General features: G+C 36.9%; 1 protein-coding gene across 1 annotated transcript in view; it reads left to right on the top strand.

Annotated features, from left to right (window-relative positions):
- Positions 1–7601: 7601 nt before the first annotated feature.
- LOC145259741 (uncharacterized) overlaps positions 7602–20887 on the top strand; it is a 119355-nt gene continuing 106069 nt past the window's right edge. Inside the window, exon 1 of the mRNA XM_080117441.1 lies at positions 7602–8220. The gene's annotated coding sequence lies outside the window, so the exon portion shown is untranslated. The remainder of the gene's footprint in view (positions 8221–20887) is intronic.

The following is a 20887-nucleotide window of genomic DNA, read 5'->3' as shown; positions in this document are numbered from 1 at the left end:
AACCTTGACATTTCTCATGACTTGGCACGGTACATACAACACCTAGCCTTCCAAAATAGTCACCCATCTGGTACTGGCCAGGCTCATCGTTGCTTAACTTCGGTAAGCTGGTAATGAATTTGTGAGGATCTATGAATAAAAAAAATGAACTCCCAACCGGATGTTGACTGATCAGCTGTGTGCAAAAGTGTCTCTACACATGTGCTCTATGCATTCTTCCAGTCAGAAAACAAAAAAAATAGTCAAAAATTAATCTAGTCAATGGGAAACGTGCAAGTGGCAAGATATAAAAAAACTGAGAAAAAGAAAACAAAAAAATAGTCAAAAATTTATCTAGCCAATGGGAAACGTGCAAGTGGCAAGATATAAAAAAACTGAGAAAAAGAAAACAAAAAAGACCAAAAAGAAGCACAAGACAGTCAAGCAAGAAGTAAAATCCGTTTTTAAAGCTAAACCACTTTTCTGCTTACAACTGCTACAATACCACTGAAAACCAAAGAGAAGGTATCCCCGCCCCCCCCCCCCAAAAAAAAGGGATAGGTATTCTTATAAACATTCGTCTTTCAATCTCCTTTCTTTTTTCCTTCCAAACATTACTTCCAACACATAAAACCCAACATTTGAACATTCACATTCAAGCCAAGCTTTTATAAAAGTCATTTCAAGTTATAAATCTTCCTTGTTTGTTTTATGTGGAATTTATATTGCATGTTCTAACACGTAAAGCTAAGCCATAAATTTGTAACAATTGTTTTTAAATCTTTTCCAGATCTTGTTCATTGTCAGAAAACAATAAACGTTTGTGGAACAAATGGAATACAGCGGCTAGAAAGGACGAATTGGAGAGAACATGTACACTCTGACACTAACGTACACACTAATATAAAGAAAGAACAAAAGGCCATGTTGTACCTATTTACTATGCCTCCCCACGGGACAGAGTTAGACACCAGGGTCGTTTTTTAACGTGGAGAAAAGGTACAAAAATAAAAATTGTCTCAGTCGTGAAGGATTTCTCCTCCACCGAAAGAGAACAAAAATTGGAAGTGCAGCATCTGAAGAACAGATGGTATTTATTTGCTCCCCCACCGAGCAAATTAGGCACAAGGCCGATTTTTAATGTGAGGAGTGAAGGGAGGGGGAAGGGAAAAAAGGGACCAGCTCCCGAGAGGTGGGAAATGGGAGCTGGTTAAAGGTCAGGCATGTGGGGCTGCCCCCACATCTGGTCTTTGCTAGTCATAGCTAGTCCTAGCTAGTCATAGCTTGCAGTATCTGTCGGAACAGATGCTACACTTTGATCTTGAACAAAAGGCCACATTGTAAGTATAAGTGAGAGTAGCTTTATTGACCGGAAGATGTCAACGTACCGAGCTGCACTCATTTAACGCACGAAGTTTCGTAATCAGTTAAAGCCGTAGCTACGTACTTCATGTTTTATTAGTTTGGTTCGAAATTACTAGTTGCAGTCAGTGCTTGCTTGCACGTGTCTCTTTGTATTCATTTTGAATGTATTGTGTTTGTTGATTTTGTTTTCTTTGTGTTTTATTATTTTTATTCTTTGTAAAAAGATTGAAAGAAAGGAAAATTTTTACTTGCAGATTCACGGTTTCTTATTACAGTATATAGTCTCTTACTCGTGCGCGGAGTTTGACAACATGGCTAGACATGCAAAGTTGTTTGTCATGTGCTGGAGGTTGTTGGAGAACTGGTTTCGTCTGGAAATTGTTATCCTCTGCTGGTTGTGGTATGGGTGCATGCTGGGGTGTGATGGGTGCACTGGTTGAGAGGACGGTCGGTTGATGGATGTGAACTCGGTTCCTTCTGTAGGTTTTCTCATTTACTTGAACTCTTTGGCTTCTTTGCTAGAAAGGATACTAGGTTTCTAATTGCTATTAGGGATCTGTGGGTGACATTTCACCCTAACAGGTAAGCCTATAGTAAGGTCCGGTAGTGACTTACTGTGACGGTCATAGTATTTTTTTGCTACTTTTTTTATGTACAGTGTCTGCTATACATCTATTAAATAGCAGGGGGGACCATAATACAGATATAACCATGGTGATGACAATACTGAGGGAACTTCATATAAAACAGTTCTTATAACACATATATTAGAATGATAATGACATTTATATATATTGCATCATGATGACGACTGTCATGATTCTCCAGGACTTCATATTAATTTTACGGAGCTGGGACATATGATGCAACAGTTCTTAACACAGATAGAGGAAAGGAGATTCATTATTATGATGGAGGAGACGCATTACTTGTAAGGGAGTTATAAAGGGTTCGTTTATAGTTGAATATACAAAACACATTTACCTTTTCAGTTGTAAAATCGACACGAAGACAACAGTTACAAAAAATATAGATGATTTCTTTATTCATCAACTAGCTGATTGATGATGTCAGGAATTCAAGCCTTTTCGACTACATGATCTACTCTTCTCCCTTTGCCTCTAAGTACGTTCACTCTCCAACTGACTCTATTACTGTGATCTGCTCTCCGATTATCTCATCCTAATCTCTGACTCATTAACTTTGAACCCTCGATTCCTATATTGAGAAATCTCCTTTGTTTGTGACGTCAAAAGTGTGGTTCTCAATGTGACTACGTTCACGTGGATTTACATATGTCTGTCCAAACACACTTTTGGCAAAAAAAAGTATCCTCAATTCTAATTGTTTAATATCTAACCTATTTTTAAACAATATTTTTTAACTCGCATTGTCCATTCTTTTAACTGACATATTTAATATCCAGTTATTCTAAAAGAATGGACAATTGATTTTTCTGACATAAATAATATTTAGTTATTTCTAAAAGAATTAACATTGGACTGAATTCCTAAGGTTCCAAGTATCCATTATCTTTTTTAACACTTGCCTACAGGGTTCGATTCTAGCCTTTTCCTAATATAATTTTTACTTATCTTGTCTGCCTTCTGACTTACATGAGAAGGGGACAGCACTTTCATATAACATATCTACTTGAACTTGTGGTGTGTAGTTTGTGGTTTTGAAAAGTAGCATGGAGCAGGTGCGTCTTGAAAAGAACCTTTGTGCTGGCGAACTGTGCATACTAGGTGTGATTGCGTTGTGCCATTCAAGTATGACTTTCCAGAAATCTGTTTCTTCTTTTACTGATTTTTTAATAATTCATTTCTTCAGCTTCACTGTTGCTTCAGCCCATCCATCCGCTTGGTTGTGGTAGTGGTGGGTGGTGGAGGCTGGAGGTTATGTGTTATGGTAAGGTTATTTTTCAAGATTATATAAAAATTCTGTTACACTGGAAGTTACACGATGACCCATGCAAGGAAAATATTAAAATCCTAGGCATAAAAATTACACTAAAACAAGAAGGAATATTTTTTTGCAATTGTAACTTTTTTTGCGTGAATCGATTGTTATATCAATTTCGTTAACACAGACTTCATCTGCTTTTTTTTTTATATTGAAAGCCAATCTGTGTCTTCTGTCACTTTCATTATTCCACCACTATTTTCCATTGTTGTAGTTTATCTCGTCTATTAATGGAAAAATATCGTGCTTGGTTGATATATGGTATCACATCTTCGTTTAAGCAAAGAATTACATTACCAGGAAAGTTGCCAATTCTCTCAAATTTTCCTGATAACAACTTAGTCAAATCATATTTGCACGCTATGTTGATTGATTCAAAGCACTTTATGTGAGTTTCATTACAAGCAAGGAAGTTTCCACTAAAATCTGAGAGTTGGTCAACTGCCACAAAGTCAGAATATCAATCAACCAATAACACAAATTATTTGCTGTTTACTTAAAAGAAACCACTAGCAACACACTTTCAGAGGTGAACTGATATCGGGTAAGTCATCAGAGGTGTTCACTGTTATTGTCGTTGGGTTAATTGGCAGGTTTCACACCTTCATATGGCTTCTGTGATCTCTGCATGCATTTATGGCCAGAACATTATATTGTGGTCGGTATTTAATGTATACTGAATGTTAAGATGAGATCTGTGTGCCCTGGTGATCATCTCGGGTCTTAGTTTAGTTGGTATGATACCTTGGCATGCCAGGCCATTTTCAGAAGACAGTTCCTCACGGTACGGCCAGTATTCCCTGATGTTGAATGGCTGTCGTTTTTGTCCTCTGACCATCCATTTTTTGTGACTTTTATCAATGCCATTAACGTTGTGTCATGGTTAATTTCGTCTTGTATCTGTGAGAGGTGGTGGTCAGTGATAAAGAGGCTATCTTTCATATCAATATTTGCAAACTCTTCCGCGAGTTCCTGTTCTTGCAGTTGGAATATGGTGAGATTCTCTTCCATTGTGGCTGGAGCAGTGGGTGGTGATGTCCAAGATAGCTGGAGTCACTTTGGGCTCATGTGAATGGAGAATACTTTGACTTTCTCCTTGTCGATGATATATTGTTCAAATCATTCTGCAACAAAAACAACGGAAAGACACTCTTCCTCAATCTGAGCATAGTTTCATTCAGTTTTTATAATTGCCTGGGATGCATGTACAATCCATCTTGTGTTAAGACTGCTCCAAGGCCAACTTCTGAATTGTCACATTCAAGTGAGACTTTCTTGCTGACATCATAGTAATGACGAACAGAAGCTTTGGAGATGAGCTATTTGATCGGAGTGAATTCTGTTTCATGTTGTGGCAGTCAATCACATAAATTCCTTGTCCAGAAGGCATCGCAGTGGTTCACATATTGTATTAAGTTTGGGTATAAACTTTGCTATGTAGTTTACGACTTCTAGTAATCACTGAACACTTTGGATATCTGTAGAGTGTTGCATCTTGATAGGAGCTCTTAGAAGCAGATTATCCTGTCTTGACAGAGGTTAAAATAGACTTTGTAGTCTAGTGGTGGGGGGGATGCCCTTCTCTCTTCCCTGCAACCTCTTTCCCATAGAAGAGATGTTGCGAGTCTCTGTTTTATTGTTTTTTGATCGCAAGTGCTCGTTTGAGCTCCAATCTCTGGTCCCTCATGTCCCGACTTTCACAAAAATCATTCGTCTAGCTGAAACCACTATCAATAATTTCCCCATACCTAATCTGTGCTTAAACCTAAACGTAGATTCCATAAACAAAGCTTCTTTCTTAGAACTGCACACCTGTGGAACTCTGTTCCATCTTTTTGATTTCCAACTGACTACAATATGGTTGTCTTCAAATCCAATGTGAACAAGTTCTTGATGAGCCATCCTCTTCAGTAATCCAATTTACCCAATTCCCACTTCTAACGGTTACTATGATATTTTCCCTTTGACTACTGTGCACTCATTAACCCTTATCCTCGAGTAGCCTCCGGGTCTTGATAAGTGGTAACTCATTTGTAAAAAGAAAAAAATCTCCAATACTGTTTGACATTATCTGAAAATGTGCCCCATGTAGTTGACAGGTTTTTTTGAAGTTGTCAGAGTCGAGCTGTATTCCTTCTGTGATTCGCATACCCTGGCAATGTGATTGCACTTTAACCCGATCGCACACATGAGTCCATATGCTTGATACTTCCTTTTGTCATGACTCTGCCCACAGAATTTAGTCCTTCATAAATTCATGCGTTTTTTTTTGCCACTTTTGTGTAATGGATATCTGTGCTGATTTGTTGTATTTGTCAAGTTGTTGTTCGGCCTGTTCAGTGCTCCTGCAAAGGTCTATTGTCCAGTCTAAAGTGAACCCAGATTCGCCTAGAAGCCTGGCCTTCACATTGTTATTGCTGATGCCTATTACAATTTAGTCACACAGTAATTCATCCTCGAAGGCACCATATTCACATGTTTTGATTAAGGTTCTTAATTTCTTTAAGTAAACATCAACTTTTTTGTCCTGTTTCTGTGTGCAGGAATTAAATATATAACGTTTATATATGTATTTTGTTTGGGTTCAAACTAACCTGTGAGTCTTTCCAAAATTTTTTTGCGTCTGCTTGTTCCTCTGCCAACATTGACAGGTTTTTATATATTTATAGACATTCCTTGCCAGTAGTCGAGAGGAGAGTCCCTACCTGTATATTTGCTGCTGTTGCAATATTTTTGGAATATAATGGGGTATGATCCTGCACAGTCGGAATATTCTATTTATAAACGATGCTGCTTGGAACTGACAAGTCAAATTAATTCATGTTCTGCTACCAACCAATCAGAAACCAGAATTGCTCCATAAAAATTAAACCTTTTCTGAAGCAATTTCGCATATGTTTTCTTTGTGTCATCACGGCAAGAATCTTTTGCTCTGTGACTTCAAACTCAAGAACTGTCTACTGAGAACCAGTCACCTCCAGGACTTGTGTCGAACAACTAACCATCGGAAACTGTTCTGTCTACTGAGAATCAGTCACCTCCAGGACTTGTATAGCACATCTAACCATTGGAAACTGTTCTGTCTACTGAGAATCACTCACCTCCAGGACTTGTATAGAACATCTAACCATCGGAAACTGTTCTGAAACTAAACATGGCTTACAACTCTAGAGTCACTTTTTTTTTTTCAATTTCCATTGCAGCTGCATAGTTTTCCCATGTTAACTTGAAAAGGGCCTAGTTCTCTTGTAAATCGCCGTCCATTTCAATTTTTACTGGTGGGGGAATTGCATGTACCATGTTGGTTGCTAGAGAATGTGTAAAAATAACTGAGTCGTGAGTTTGTTTATATCCACGTGGTTGATAAATTCCATGCAAGAATCTAAGGTAAAGTGTTTACAATTTTGTTGAATGATTGAATGTATCCACAAAGTGTTTAGATCTTTTCGGAGAAAGGAAATAAGGCAAAATAAATAAAATCCCACTTCATTACTCCATGTGGTAAGGCGAAATATAAAGAGAACAAAAGGCCGAGTTATAAGTGAAAGTAATTTTATTCATCGGAAAATGTCAGCGTACTGAGCTGCGCACTTTTCACATGTACAGTTTCAGAGTCAGTTGAAGCCGTAGCTACGAACTTCATAACACATTAATTCTTCCACACTGTCTTGACATGAGACGATTGCATTCTGCTGATCATGACTGGATTAATGGTCCTTCATTTAAGACAGCTCATCAACTCTTTCACACTGTCGTCTGCTGATCAAAAACAAATGTATAAACTTATCCATTTTAAGACGCCTAACATTTCTCACTGAAGTTTTTAAACTGAAAACATTGAAATATTTTTCATATGAAATATCTCTTTTGTGACTGTAAGCCTTTTGAACTCATTATTTTGTTTTAGCTTATTGTATAACATGTCTCTCGTTTTCTCAAATTTAGGTATAAACCCTATAGACCTTTTTTCACTGAAAATATTTCTCTGAAACCCGCTTATCCTAAACTACACATCCCAAACCAAAACACCTAAATAACTCTCCAAAAACTGAGGATTCCCGCAAAATTCTGGGAGCTTATTCCGATTGGCACTGATGGTGATAAACAAAAATGAAGAAAAACTTTTATTGTGTACTTACATATCACCAAATGAAGATTGCATATTCCAAAAATCATAAAAATTGATCCATTTTTTTTTTTATTTGTGAAAACCAAATTTGCCATTTTTTACCGATAAGTGACAGACGAGGCTATGTCTCTATAGAGAATATAATAAGGGGGAGGTAATCAGTGATTATTTTGACAGTTTCCACGTGCATTAGGATTGTCTGTCCTTGTCTACGATTCGTTGATTTAATTTTTTTTCACCCTCATCGAAACATTTTGAATAAAAAAAATACTTTATCAAATTACGTGATTTTTGGAATTTTTCATCTTCTTCTCATGACTGGTACGAACGTACATCATACAGACATTTCTGTATTTTCTTTAATTTTAAATGTCGTCATGAGTGCCAGTTTGAATAAGCACCAAATTCTGATATCTAAAAGTATTACCTAAAATAAAAAAACTGTTTCCCTTTAAAAATGTTTCCCCTAAATATCGGATCTCCTCAAAATCGGAACCCTAAAAATTGAAACTCTAAAAATGGCTCCTCAAAGCCATAACTAAAATTTGAATACACATCTTCAAAATAACCTAGAAAAAAAAAAACTTTGTTCGTCTGAAGTCTTTTGTGGGATGATGGCGGCAGCATTGTCGTCTCGAGACACATATTACTATTGCTTATCACGAACCGCTTCAAGTTTGACAGTTATTCAAGATGTAACATGTCCTTTTTGATAAAAAAAACGTCTTCTGGATTTTTCAACATGATCTGTGCTTATCAATATTCGAAATAACTACCTTCAGGTAAATAAAAAAATATTTATATGTATTGTTTTTTCGTTTGGAATTAAAAAAAAAAATAACAAACAAACAAACAAAACCCTGAAATCTTATAAAAAAATTAAACCCTACAATTATGTTTTGATATGTTTTTTTTAGAGATGAGGATGATCAATTATCTGTGCTCATGCTCATCTTGTAACTGATGCTTATTTAGAAATCAATCAATTTTCAAAACAAACATGCAGAAAAATAAATTAAAAACAATATGATATACGTAGTCGTCATGGAACGAAAATGTCATATTCCAAAAATCACATAAATTGATCAAGTATTTTTTTTTGTTAACTAAGAATATCAAATTTATTTAGGAAGCGAAATGTTATGTTTTGACCCATGTTTTATAAATAAGGGGGAGAGAACTCGATTCAAACCCTCGAGATCGAAATCAGCCTTGTAATAGATACAATTTACTATTAAAAACATAAAAAAAATCTTAAAAAATTATTTTCTCTCTCTCTCTCTCTCTCTCTCTCTCTCTCTCTCATATATATATATATATATATATATATATATATATATATATATATATATATATATATATATATATATAACTACTTGAACTGATTTTTGGAATATGACATATTCATTCCGGGACGAATACGTACATCAAAAATATTTTTCTGCAATTTAATTTTTTTTTGGGTGCTAATGCAGAGAGTGATCCGCGTTATTTTTTTTAAATCGTATTTCTACATTTAATTAAAGTTTTATATGTTTTTTTTTATTATTTAATTGTAAGATTAAAGTACAGAATAACAAAACACCCCCTCCCCATGTTAAGAATGGCTTTTTAAATAATAACGCTGTTATTTCAGCACGGATCACTCTCTGCATGAGTACCTTTTTTTTTTTTTTTTAAATAAGTTTAATTCTAAATAAACAACAACAGCAACCTTTTTTAAGTGCAGAAGAAGACCGGATGTTACATCGGTCGAAACGTTGTGAATATAATTAATGAGAATAGTAATTCGGGCTTTGTTCAGTTTCAGTGTGGTTGTTTAAACGGTTTACTTCCGTTTTGTGCGGACCGTTCTGCCTCACGTTGAATGCCCTAAAAAAGTCCCCCTCTGATTAAGGCTTACCAGTTTTAAAATAAGCAAAACGAACGTGGATGTGTTTTTCACAGAATAACAAAATATTTTAAAACTGGTAAGCATTAATCAGAAGGGACATTTTCAGGGCAGTAGTACAAAACGAAAGTAAAAATCCTTTGTAAGCAATCTACAATCACAGATTGAACTTGGACAAAAAAGCCATAATCCGAAAGATACAAAATAACACATTGAGATATTAAATCTTTTATTCATGTTAAAAAAATACAGTAAAATTAACGGTGAACAAAAAACTTAGGCACATGGCCAACTCAAAAGGGGGGGGGGATTTTGGGGGTCGTTGGTCATCCTTGTCGCTCCAGAACTAAACAAAGTCAAAAGTTTCTCCCAGCTAGTATCTTCTTTCACCATAATACCGCATTCACCCTTTCATCTTGGGGGACGTCCTAGTAACTCCCAATTTTTAAAACATTTTTTATTGACGTGTAAAAACAAAAAAGATAACAATAAAATGGTAACAATAATTCATTTGTGTCGAGGGAGGGGGAAGAAAAAACAAAAGGTGATTAGTAGGACCCTCCCAACCCCGTCTAGTTGATAGACTGCCCGTTCCACTAGGTTTGTAAAAGGAACCTCGCTTCTGCGGGTCAGTCTCTAGGTGGGGATGCCCTCTAGATGGGGGTGAATGGAGAAAAGAAAATTTTGTGGGTAAGGGATGGAGGTTAGTTTGTATTTCTTTTTCTCCAAGATGGGTAAAATTTAGAGGAAGGGGTGAAAAACAAAAATTGCAGGTAAGAGGGGATGGGGATCTTGGAGGCTTCCTAATCGGGGAGGGATGGAACACACACTCAGCTAGCTGAGAGACTACTTGTTTAATTTAACTTTACAGAACTGCGCGTTCCACACCTAGGCGGGGAACACGTATTCGAATTTGGCTCCTCTTCGTACACACAGACTTGCCACATGTATCCATCTTCTGTCAAATGCCGCGCGATGCAGCCTTCTTCTATCACATCTGATCTTCACCCGTAGTTGGTGTTTAAAGAACGCGATCAGATCTTGATCAGAAAAAGACAACACCCCCCGGCAACCTTGCAGACGCGACGTCCAAATCACCATTCTCGCCACGGCCAGAATCGTAACGTAGACCATTTGTCTTTCCCGGTCCCACGGCGGCCTCACGTTGTCCACAACATTGGATACAGTAATTGGGCGAGGATGCTCAGGATCGATGCGAGCCGTCACCCCACTGACATACGACCAGTACTGGCGGAGTTCGCGGCAATCAAAGAAAGCGTGATCCGTAGTTTCCACAGCCGTTGTCCCACAACGGGGACAATCGGGCGACTCCAGAAACCCAGAACTGCATTGTATGTTGTTGAGTGGAAGTGCATTTCGGGCCAATCGCCAGGTCAGAGAGAACTCCGAATTGTTCAGATGACTCGAACCTGGCGCCCAGCTCCACGCGGAGCGGATCCCACTCTGCTGCCACCCCAAACGCGCGCATAGCGGGTCGTCAGCGGCCTCCCTCACTAGATCCCTGTGGAGTTCCCTACGGGTAGCAGTCACAAGGTCACTGGACCTTGGTAGTCGTTTTAGCGCGGCTCGGCACTCTTTCATGTAGGCAGATTCTCCCCGCGGCCTGCGACGGCTCTCGATGGAAGGGTCGAGAACGAGGTCGGGGAAGGCGGCAGTAACCACGGGGTGCCACGGTTGGTCCTCCTGCATATAGTTGCTCAGGAAGGCCAGTCTCTCAGCATCTCGATGACACTTCAAGTCCGGCATTCCCAAGCCTCCCTCACACGGACGTTGAATACAGACCTGTCTGCTCACCCAGTGTCTTCCTCTGTCCCAAAGGAGCGAGGACAAGAGTTCGACGAGAGCTTTTAGGTGTTGTGCAGGCAGGGGAAGTACGGCCAGTCGGTAAAGGATGAGAGGAAAGACGTAAGTGGCGCACGCCTCAGCTCTACCCTTTAAGGAAAGTTTCCTAGGAAGCCACGAACTGACTGCAGCCTCCACCTTTGACCGTACCTCCAACCAATTCTTGTCAAGCTGGAGACCCGGTCCGAACCACACGCCGAGGATCCGGACCGGGCCATCTGTCCAGCTGAAGGGCGCAGGGAGGTTTGCGTTGCCACTCCATGCGCCCAACCGCAGTCCTACCGACTTGTTGCGGTTTATCTTGGCCCCTGTAATTCTTTCGTACTGTGTGAGTGCCTCCGACACGACCTCAATGTCTCTGGAGCCCGACACGAAGATCGTGACATCATCGGCGAACGCGGATACCTTGGCAGCTGAGCCGCCAGGCAGAGCCATTCCGCGCAGGGCCGAATTTGCCTCCCCATGTCTCAGCTTGCGGAGAAGAGGCTCCAAAGCCAGGACATAAAGCAGGGGCGACAGCGGACAACCCTGACGAACCGACCGAGAGATAACAAAGGGTTTCGAGCGCTTTCCGTTCACTTGCACGACAGCCATGGGCTGCCGATACATTATGGAGATCCACTTGCAAAAGTCCGGTTTAAAACCGGCGGCCTCTAAGACAGATGCCAGGAAACGATGGTCGACCCTATCGAAAGCTTTGGACTGATCTAAGTTTATCAGCGCGGCTTCTGTGTCGTCATCTATTCCCCCCTCTAGGATCATGCGGATCAGGTGCAAGTTGTTCTGAATCGATCTCCCCTTCACAGCGTAGTTCTGTTCTGGTTCAACCAACTCGTCGATAACAACCTGCAGCCGATTCGACAGGACCTTGGCCAAAATCTTCAACTCTGTGTTTAGCATTTTTTTGTTTGTTTGTCTTCTCTGTTGTTTGTTGTAATCTACAAAATTTAAAGAATGGTCGATATATAACTTGACTGAATGGACATATTTCTTTTTTTAGGTGCTAGTGCAGAGAGTGATCCGTATTAACGTTATTATTTAAAAAGCCATTCTTAACATGGGGAGGAGAGGATGTTTTGTACCTATTCTATACTTTAACTTTACGATTGAATAATAAAAAACATATAAAACTTTAATTAAACTTGGAAATACGATTAAAAAAACAACGCGGATCAATAAGTGCACGCGCACTTAAAAAAAAATTTTTTTTACAATAACCAACGAAAATAAATATGCAACAAATAAATATTATCAAAGAAAAAGCTAATTTACTCTTCCACCGACATGGATAAGTTTTTCTGACGCTTCTACACTATTGGAACGAAATTTCGGAAATCGTAAAACTGAATTTCACATGAAAACAATGTTATCTACGTATTCCTCGTATTTTTAAGATGATTATATCCAAAAATTACGAAAATCGATAATGTAGAAAATTATTTATAAATAAATAAAATAAAAAATAGAATTTAATAAAAACGATCGTAAGATACAACAGAGTTCAAAAGGGAGGTAATTTTCCGTTTCGATTTAAACAAGATGACGGCAATTTTTCACCTGCTACCACGATTAAAGTTTTTTTTTTTTTTTTTTTATAATTCAGTAATATTCAGGTAATTAAATAATTCAGTAATATTCAGGTAATTCCGACTGCATAATTTGGAAGTTAACATTGTAATTTATTAGAATTGACAAAAAAAAAAAAAATTAGTTGAAACCATTGTTTTTTTATTTGAAGACTCCATTTATCGACTACAAAATTTCGTCCCAATAGTGTAAAAGCGCCGTTTTTTTTTTTACAACTTTAATTCAGATAATTATGTAAAAATAATTTCCTAATATCAACAGTTGGTTCTTTGATAAAACAGGGGCACGTTGTGTTTAGAACCCAATTGAACCATGATACTTGACTTTTGCATTTTAAACTTTAAATGAAGCTATTATTAACAGATAATTAAAAAAAAAATCAACAGTAGTTTCTCTACAGTGCAATATAGACTGAAGTGTATGGTGGACTAAGTCTCTGCAGGGAGGCATGTAAAACTTCTTTTCAGTACACTTTTTTTTTTTAATTCAATTTTCACCCCAAACAAGGCACAGTGCCACTTTAAAGTAGTAGGTTAATATCGGGGACATGAGTTGCAGGGATATTATGTAGGAAGTTGAGCAGCAAAATGTCTGTTCACATTACTCTTGAACTTCTGCATGTCAGTACAGTTAAGGAACCAGGAATCCGGAATGGAATTCCAAAGTCTAGCAGTTCTGAGAAAGAAACTATTGGAGCAGAAGGATTTTTACACCTAGGGGTCCCTACTGTGTAGGGGTGGGATTTAGCTGCTTGATGAGTTTGTTGGTGGTATCTACGTTGAGGGGGCACAAGTGCTTGTAGTTTGTCAGAGCGTGCACCATTAAAAATACTTGTAGAACAGGCAGAGGGATGCAACACTGTAGGGGGGATTCCTTTACTAGAGTAGGAAATCAATCGATTTGATTAAAAAATTGGCGATTTCATCGACAATAAAAGTATGGGAGCATGGAGCATTTGTTTATCTTCATTTAATCCCGGACAGCGTCGGATCTCCCTGCTAGTTTATATATATGATATAATAATTCAAGACAAAAGAAAATAAATATAAATCTAGATACATTTATTTGCTTGTCTAATAAGGAAAGCATGAGATAATGAAGTCAAAGAAATTCTTTATACCATGGGAAAAGTGAGCTTGTCTGTCTGTGAGGATCAGTGTCTACTAAATTACTTTATCAAGTTTTGGTCTACAAAACCTGAAACTTGATATATAGGGTATTTTGACTTGTGGAACAAATTTAATTTTAACCGGTAAAAATAGCTGGTACTAAAAGGTCAAAATTGAAAAAAATTGGAACTTGGTAGGCGTAAATCGACTAAACATGTTACGTATTTGTTTAGTTTAATCAAGACATTAAAAAATGAAAAATTGGAAAAAAAAATTATGTTGTACGTACCCGTTATGGAATAAAAGTCTCATGAAAAACATCGCTTAATTTGATTAGTTTTTTTTTTATAGTAGAAAATCAAATTTTAATGAGATTGATTGTGTCGCGGTCATTTTGTCTATTTTGCGGATGAGGGGGTGCCTTTAAACGAAAAAGTGATTAACAAAGGACAGAATGAAAAAAAGGATTAAAAAAAAAGGACAGAAAAAATCTATAATATAAATGAAAAGAAACTAAAATATTTTTCTAGGTATTTTTTCTGCCCATGTTTCAAAATAATCTTGTCAAATTTTGACAAACTTTAAGCGGTGATGGAGTTATCTCCCCTAGCGCCCCCCTCCCTCTTCATCCGTAAAGTAGGCAAGATGGCCGTGACGCAATCAATCTCATTAAAATTTTATTTTCCTCTGTAAATCAATATGTCTCGTATTTAAAAATTACGGCAATCACTCATCCTTCTCTCAATATAGACCAATCAGTCTCCTGTGCATCATGAGTAAATTGCTAGAATCTGTGTTAAATAGAGAATTAGTCAACCACCTCAGCAAAAATAACCTTGTCAGTGACATGCAATATGGCTTCCATTCTGCTAGATCCACAGCAGATGTGTTAACAGTTATATCATAAGATTAGGCTTCCTTTTTAGTGCAATTGCTCTTGACATATCAAAGGCCTTTTATAGAGTACTAGCAGGGGGGGGTACCCGGCGTTGCCCGAGTGTTTGGAGGTGTGTGTGCTCGGTCGGGGGTGGGGCACGTTAATCAAAACATAAGAATAAGCAAAGTAAAAAAAACTAAACTAAAAAAACAAAAAAAGAAAACAGAAAAGTGAACGTTAAAATAAAGGGGGGGGGTCCCCAGGCGGTGGGTGGAGGGGTAATCAAAACAAGAATAAGCGAAGTAAATATTTTTAAATATTAAATAAAAATTAAATATTATATAAAAAAAAGTTAAAACTTAAAAAAATCGAAAAAAAACACAAAAAAAACTAACATAAGGCAAACAAACGATTTTAAATGTAAAAATCGGAAAAACAAAAAAGAAAACAGAAAAACGAACGTTAAAACTTTAAAAAATCTGAAAAATACCCCCCCCCCCAAAAAAAAAACGTGAAAAATGGCTTAAATAAGCCTGTTTCAATATTAAAATTTAAAAAATCGGTAATTACCTGGCGTTGCCCGGGTGTTTTTGGGTGTGTGTGGTCGTCCGGGTGGGGGGGGGTGTTAATGAAAACCTAAGAATAAGCGAAGTAAAAAAAAAAACAGAAAAACGAACGTTACGTGAAAAATGGCTTAAATAACCCTGCTTCAATATTAAAATTTAAAAAATCGAAAAAAAAAGACATCTCACGAACCCAAAACCTTTAGATAATGACCCAGCACTCTAACCAACTGACCTAAGATGACGTACACGAGATTAGATCATTTTTTAAAATCTTTAAACTAAATCAGGTTACAATGTCGTATGACGCATGCATAGAAGTGAATTTGTCATGAGAGGACGGTTTTTGTTGCCCCCCCCCTCCCTGTAGAAAAGTGCTGATTTCAGGGTGAAAAAATTAACGTTTTTGGCCAATTTTTCGATATTTGTCGGGCGAAGGATGGGACTTTCATATGAGACCAAATTTGTGAATTTCTGTTCTGTCTGTCGAAAGCTTTTAGCAGATACACAAACATACACACATACATACATACATACATTTTTGCTTTTATATATATAGATGGCATAAATATACGGCATAAACGTCTACTCCACAAAATCTCCAGCTATGGTATAGCTGGAAATGTCTTTTTTATTATTAAATCACTTCTCTCTGATAGGTTCATAAGAGTAGTGGTTGATGGGCAGAAATCAGAAGCTCATAGAATTAATGCTGGAGTCCCTCAGGGTTCGATCCTGGACCCAACTCTCTTCCTGATCTACATCAATGATTTCCTAAATCACGTGCTAAGATCATTCGTAGACATTTATGCTGACGACATTACGATCGATGGCAACACTTCAAACGCAGTAAACGACCAAGTTCTCTCTGATTCTCTCTCCTCTAATCTTGAACACATGGTGCAATGGGGAAAGAGGTGGCTTAATTTTAATGCATCTAAGACCAAGCTTCTATCTTTCCATCATCAATGCTCTGATCCACATCTAGCATCAATTGAAATGAATGGCTCTCATCTTAGGGATGCACCATGTTTTGACAAACTTCTAGGTTTGACCTTTATTCTTGATTTAAGATGGAACATGTACATAGAATCCGTTGCCAAGGCTGCTGGGAAAATAGTGGCATCATTCTACTACTTCAGTAGATATCTCATTGCTGATGTAATTCTCTACCTGTATAAGAGCTAAGTATGTCCAAGAAATGCGTACTGTTGCCACATCTGGGCAAGACCTGCTGGAAGCAGTTTAGTCTGCCTTGACAGAGTTCAAAATAGACTTCGTAGTCTAGTCGGGATGCCCTTTTCTCTTCTCTGCAACCTCTTTCCCACAGAAGAGACGTTGCGAGCTTGTGTCTGCTTTATTGTTATTTTCATGGCAAGTGCTCATTTGAGCTCTAATCTATGGTCCCCTTTGTCCTGACTTTCACGCGAAACCCTCGTCTAGCTGAAAACACTATCAATAATTTCCCCCACTCTTTATCTGTGTCTTAACCTAAACGTAGATTTGCATGAACAAAGCTTCTTCCTTAGAACTGTATCCCTGTTGAACTCTGTTCCGTTTTCCTGCTTTCCAACTGACTACAATATGGTTGTTTTCAAGTCCAATGTAAACAAGTTCTTGATAAGCCATCCCTTAAGTAATCCAATTTACAAAATTTCCACTACTAATGATTACTATGACATGTTCCCCTTGACCACTGTACACTCATTAACCCTTATCCTCGAGTGGCCTCCGGGCCTTGATAAATAGTGACTCCTTTGTAAAAAAAAAAGAAAAAAGTAAAGAAAAAATACTTGATCAAATTAAGTGAAATTTTTTTTTTTTTTTTTATGAGACCTTAATTCCATAACGGGTACGCACAATATAATTTTTTTTTAATATTTTCATTTTTTAACGTCTTGATTAAACGAAACAAGTACCTGTGTTACTTCTACACATTTATACGTTTAACAACGTTATTTTTCAAAGTTTTTATGTGTGTAGACTTAGATCAAATAATAATAAATTATACTGGAGAGCTGAATGTTTTTGGTTCGATTCTAGCTGATGGCATCCAAGTCATTTTTTGTTTTACTTTATATTATATATCATAATCTATAGAGTATTGGCACTATGATAATGAATACAAAATCTGCATAAATTAAAATATTATATTTAAGCATATTTTATGAATAGGCCATGCTGGGCAGCCACTACTATATAGTGGGTACAATATAATAATCAATAGATATCAAAATCTGTATAAATAAAAATATATTTAAGCATATGTTATATTTTGTCTTCCAATTAGAATAATTACTTATCGTTCATATATAATATAAACGATAAGTAATTATTCTAATTGAGAGACAAACTATAACAGCATGCCAAAAGATAAACTGACTCGAAACAGATTTTATAATGGGGATAAAAAATGAATATCTGCCTTACACACGACGAATATGCTGGTTTTATTTTGGTGTCTTTAATTGCCCCCCCCCCTATTTTTGCTGATGAGGAGACTTTGTTTTTAAAGGATAAAACTTTTGTCAACTAATTGTCAATATTTATTGTGAATTTAAATAAAATGAACATCGTTTCTGAAACGATCGTACAATATAGTTGATTTTATTTGTTTTTCTTTTGAAACTGATTTTTAATTCAAAATTATGAATCGTTTTACTAAATATTAAAATAGCTCTATGACATCTATACTTATTGAGCTTATTATATATCTACAGTACAATGAGCACTGTTTTCTTTTCATAATATGAATACATTTACTAGTATATAAAAATAAACTCTGCTCTTTACAGTCCAGGACTAATTGCTTCTAAAAAATTATATATATATATAATAATAATAATAATAATAATAATGTGAAATGATATAATTATTTTCACAGTCAAACAACGTCGTAGCACACAAGCCATGAAAGCTAACAAACCGGAAGTTGAAGACTCGAGTTTCGCCCTCATTTAGTCTCATCAGTTGAGCATACTTGAATTGGACTTCTGGTTTGTTGGCTTTCATGGCTTGTGAGAACTGCGACGTTATTTGACTGTGGAAATAATTACATCATCCCACATTCTAGAAAATTCTTTTATTATTTTTTTCACTAGGTTAGTTTTCTTGGTTGACATCAACCTGGCAAGTGTAAAAATACTTGCGAGACATCGGCTTGGGTTATCAGTAGTTTGATGGCTACTGTTTGACACAAGGTAGGTTCATTCCATAGTTGGATTTTGCTGACGTTTGCTTGATCTGTGTTAGCTAATAGACTGGCGTTTGCTCAAGTGGCGGGGTACTCATCTTGTATGCAAGAAATTTGGGTTTCAAATCCCGAGTTCAACTGATGAGTCCAAATAAAGGTGAAACTCGAGTTTTGGGACTTCTGTCCACATTGCACTATAGAAGACCTGCGATTGCTTTTAGAAAATAATCATTAATGACTTGAATTTTTTTTTTTTTTTTTTTTACAAAGGAGTCACCACTTATCAAGGCCCGAGGGCTACTCGAGGATAAGTGTTAATGAGTGTGCAGTGGTCAAGGGAAACATGTCAATCATCGATAGTAGTGGAAATTTAATAAATTGGATTACTTAAGGGATGGCTCATCAAGAATTTGTTCACATTGGACTTAAAGACAACCATATTGTAGTCAGTTGGAAAGCAGGAAAATGAAACAGAGTTCCACAGGCGTGCAGTTCTAAGGAAGAAGCTTTATTCGTGCAATCTACACTTAGGTTTAGGCACCGATGAAGAGTGGGGGAAATTATTGAATTAAAGTTTAAAGTGCAAATATTAAGTATTATAGTTTAATTGTGCTCTAAACACAAACATTTATTTTGAACGCAACCCTATTTTATCAAAGAACCTACTGTTGATTTTATACACTGGGCTGTTCTTCTTGTATGGTAATAAAACTTTTAAAATGCATTTGTAGTGTTAAGCTTTTCAGAGTGTAAATTTTGGTCAAAATCGCACCATTCCATCTTTGATTGAATTTTTCGGATTATCGATTTTTGATACTTATCAAGGTCATTTTGATACAAAAACTATCTAAGAACACTTCCAGACACATAAAATACGTCGGTGTGAAATTTTCAAAAAATCGACCCAGCTGTTTTGGATTCTATAGGGAATGAACTCACACACACAAACAGAGATTTATATCTAAGTAGGTAAATAGATTATATTTCTCTTAGTCTGTCTGTCTGTCATACTTTTTTTTCAGAAACTACTCGGCCGATCTGGATGAAATTTTGCATCGACCTTTGTTATGATAATGGGTTGTGAACTAATTATGGTATCTGTTTGATGCTTCATTAAAAATCAATAGGGATTAGTATTGATTGCAAAAATGAAAACAAAAAAATCAACCATCAGTTTGGCATAAAGCATCCATTCAAAGGCAACAGTTTATAACTTTTGCCCATTTTTAACGCGTAAAAAAAGTCTGGTCTATATTATATTCATCCATTTTGGTTTACTTTGTATCATCAATATTTTGTTGTGCGTTAGCATCGACTCATGTGACCGTCTTTTGAAACAGCTTTGTTTTCGATGATTATTCTACAATGGCAACAACTGGTAAACTGTGCAGCCACAAAAACGTCGACATTGTGATGCGAAAATCAAGAGAATTATTAAAACAAATGCCGTTTGTTTGTGCGGTTAACAGAACCGATGATTTGATACTGTTTTTCCTGCACTTTCCAACCAAAGTGTATTATTTAACTTCAAAAGACCCGATTCACTCCCTGGTGCTACCAGATTAGGCTGTCTGAAGATATTGGCTTCCTAATCTAAAATGCACCAAACATTGGTGTTTTTTGTTTTTGTTTTTCTATTCTTTTTTTGCAAAACTTAATTATGTTCTGCATCGCCCCCAAAACAACCCCCCCCCCCCTCGTTTCCTTTTTCCCTTTTATCTTTCTCTCTCCCCCACTTCCTGACTGGTTTCCTAACTTAAAATGTACCAAACATTAATACCATAACCTTTTTCCCTCTCCCATCGCAAAACTCATTCATGTTCTGCAGCAGTGCAGGGAACAAAAGCAATAAAATCCACTACAAGACAAACAAACCAAACACTACAAACGAGTGAGTGAAGATACAAAAAGCTTGAAGAAGAATAAAAACCTTTTACAAAAGAACCAAACCAAACTCCATGAATAAATATTTGAATAGATAAAGAACTTGAAGCATAAAACCTTTTCCCCAAATTACTGGATTCTGCATTAAATAACCCGAAAACCATTGATATACCGTAAAACAAAAACAACCAAACCCCATTCACTCCTGAACTTTATCTCTATTTCATTTGCTCTTACTTTAATGCCACTTCCATTTAGAGAGCAACTATCTTTTTTTTTTTTTTTTGTTTCTTAAACAAACAGGAAAACAGTGGGCAGTCTATTTTTAGAAACCATTTAATGGCAACTAGTTCGCATTGCTCTGATTCTTTGGACTGGTGTTCTCATGTTGAGTTTTATTCTCACAATGTTTCAGCCAATGTAGCCTCCAATCTTCTTTGGATGTATCTTTTTTACTCCGGAATCTTTCTGTTGAATTCATG

The sequence above is a fragment of the Euprymna scolopes genome, chromosome 35 (assembly GCF_053919585.1).
Source record: "Euprymna scolopes isolate OS-2025 chromosome 35, ASM5391958v1, whole genome shotgun sequence".
In the NCBI taxonomy this organism is placed as follows: domain Eukaryota; kingdom Metazoa; phylum Mollusca; class Cephalopoda; order Sepiida; family Sepiolidae; genus Euprymna; species Euprymna scolopes.
Note: the sequence above shows the minus strand (reverse complement) of the source record. Positions and strands in the feature narration are given on the sequence as shown.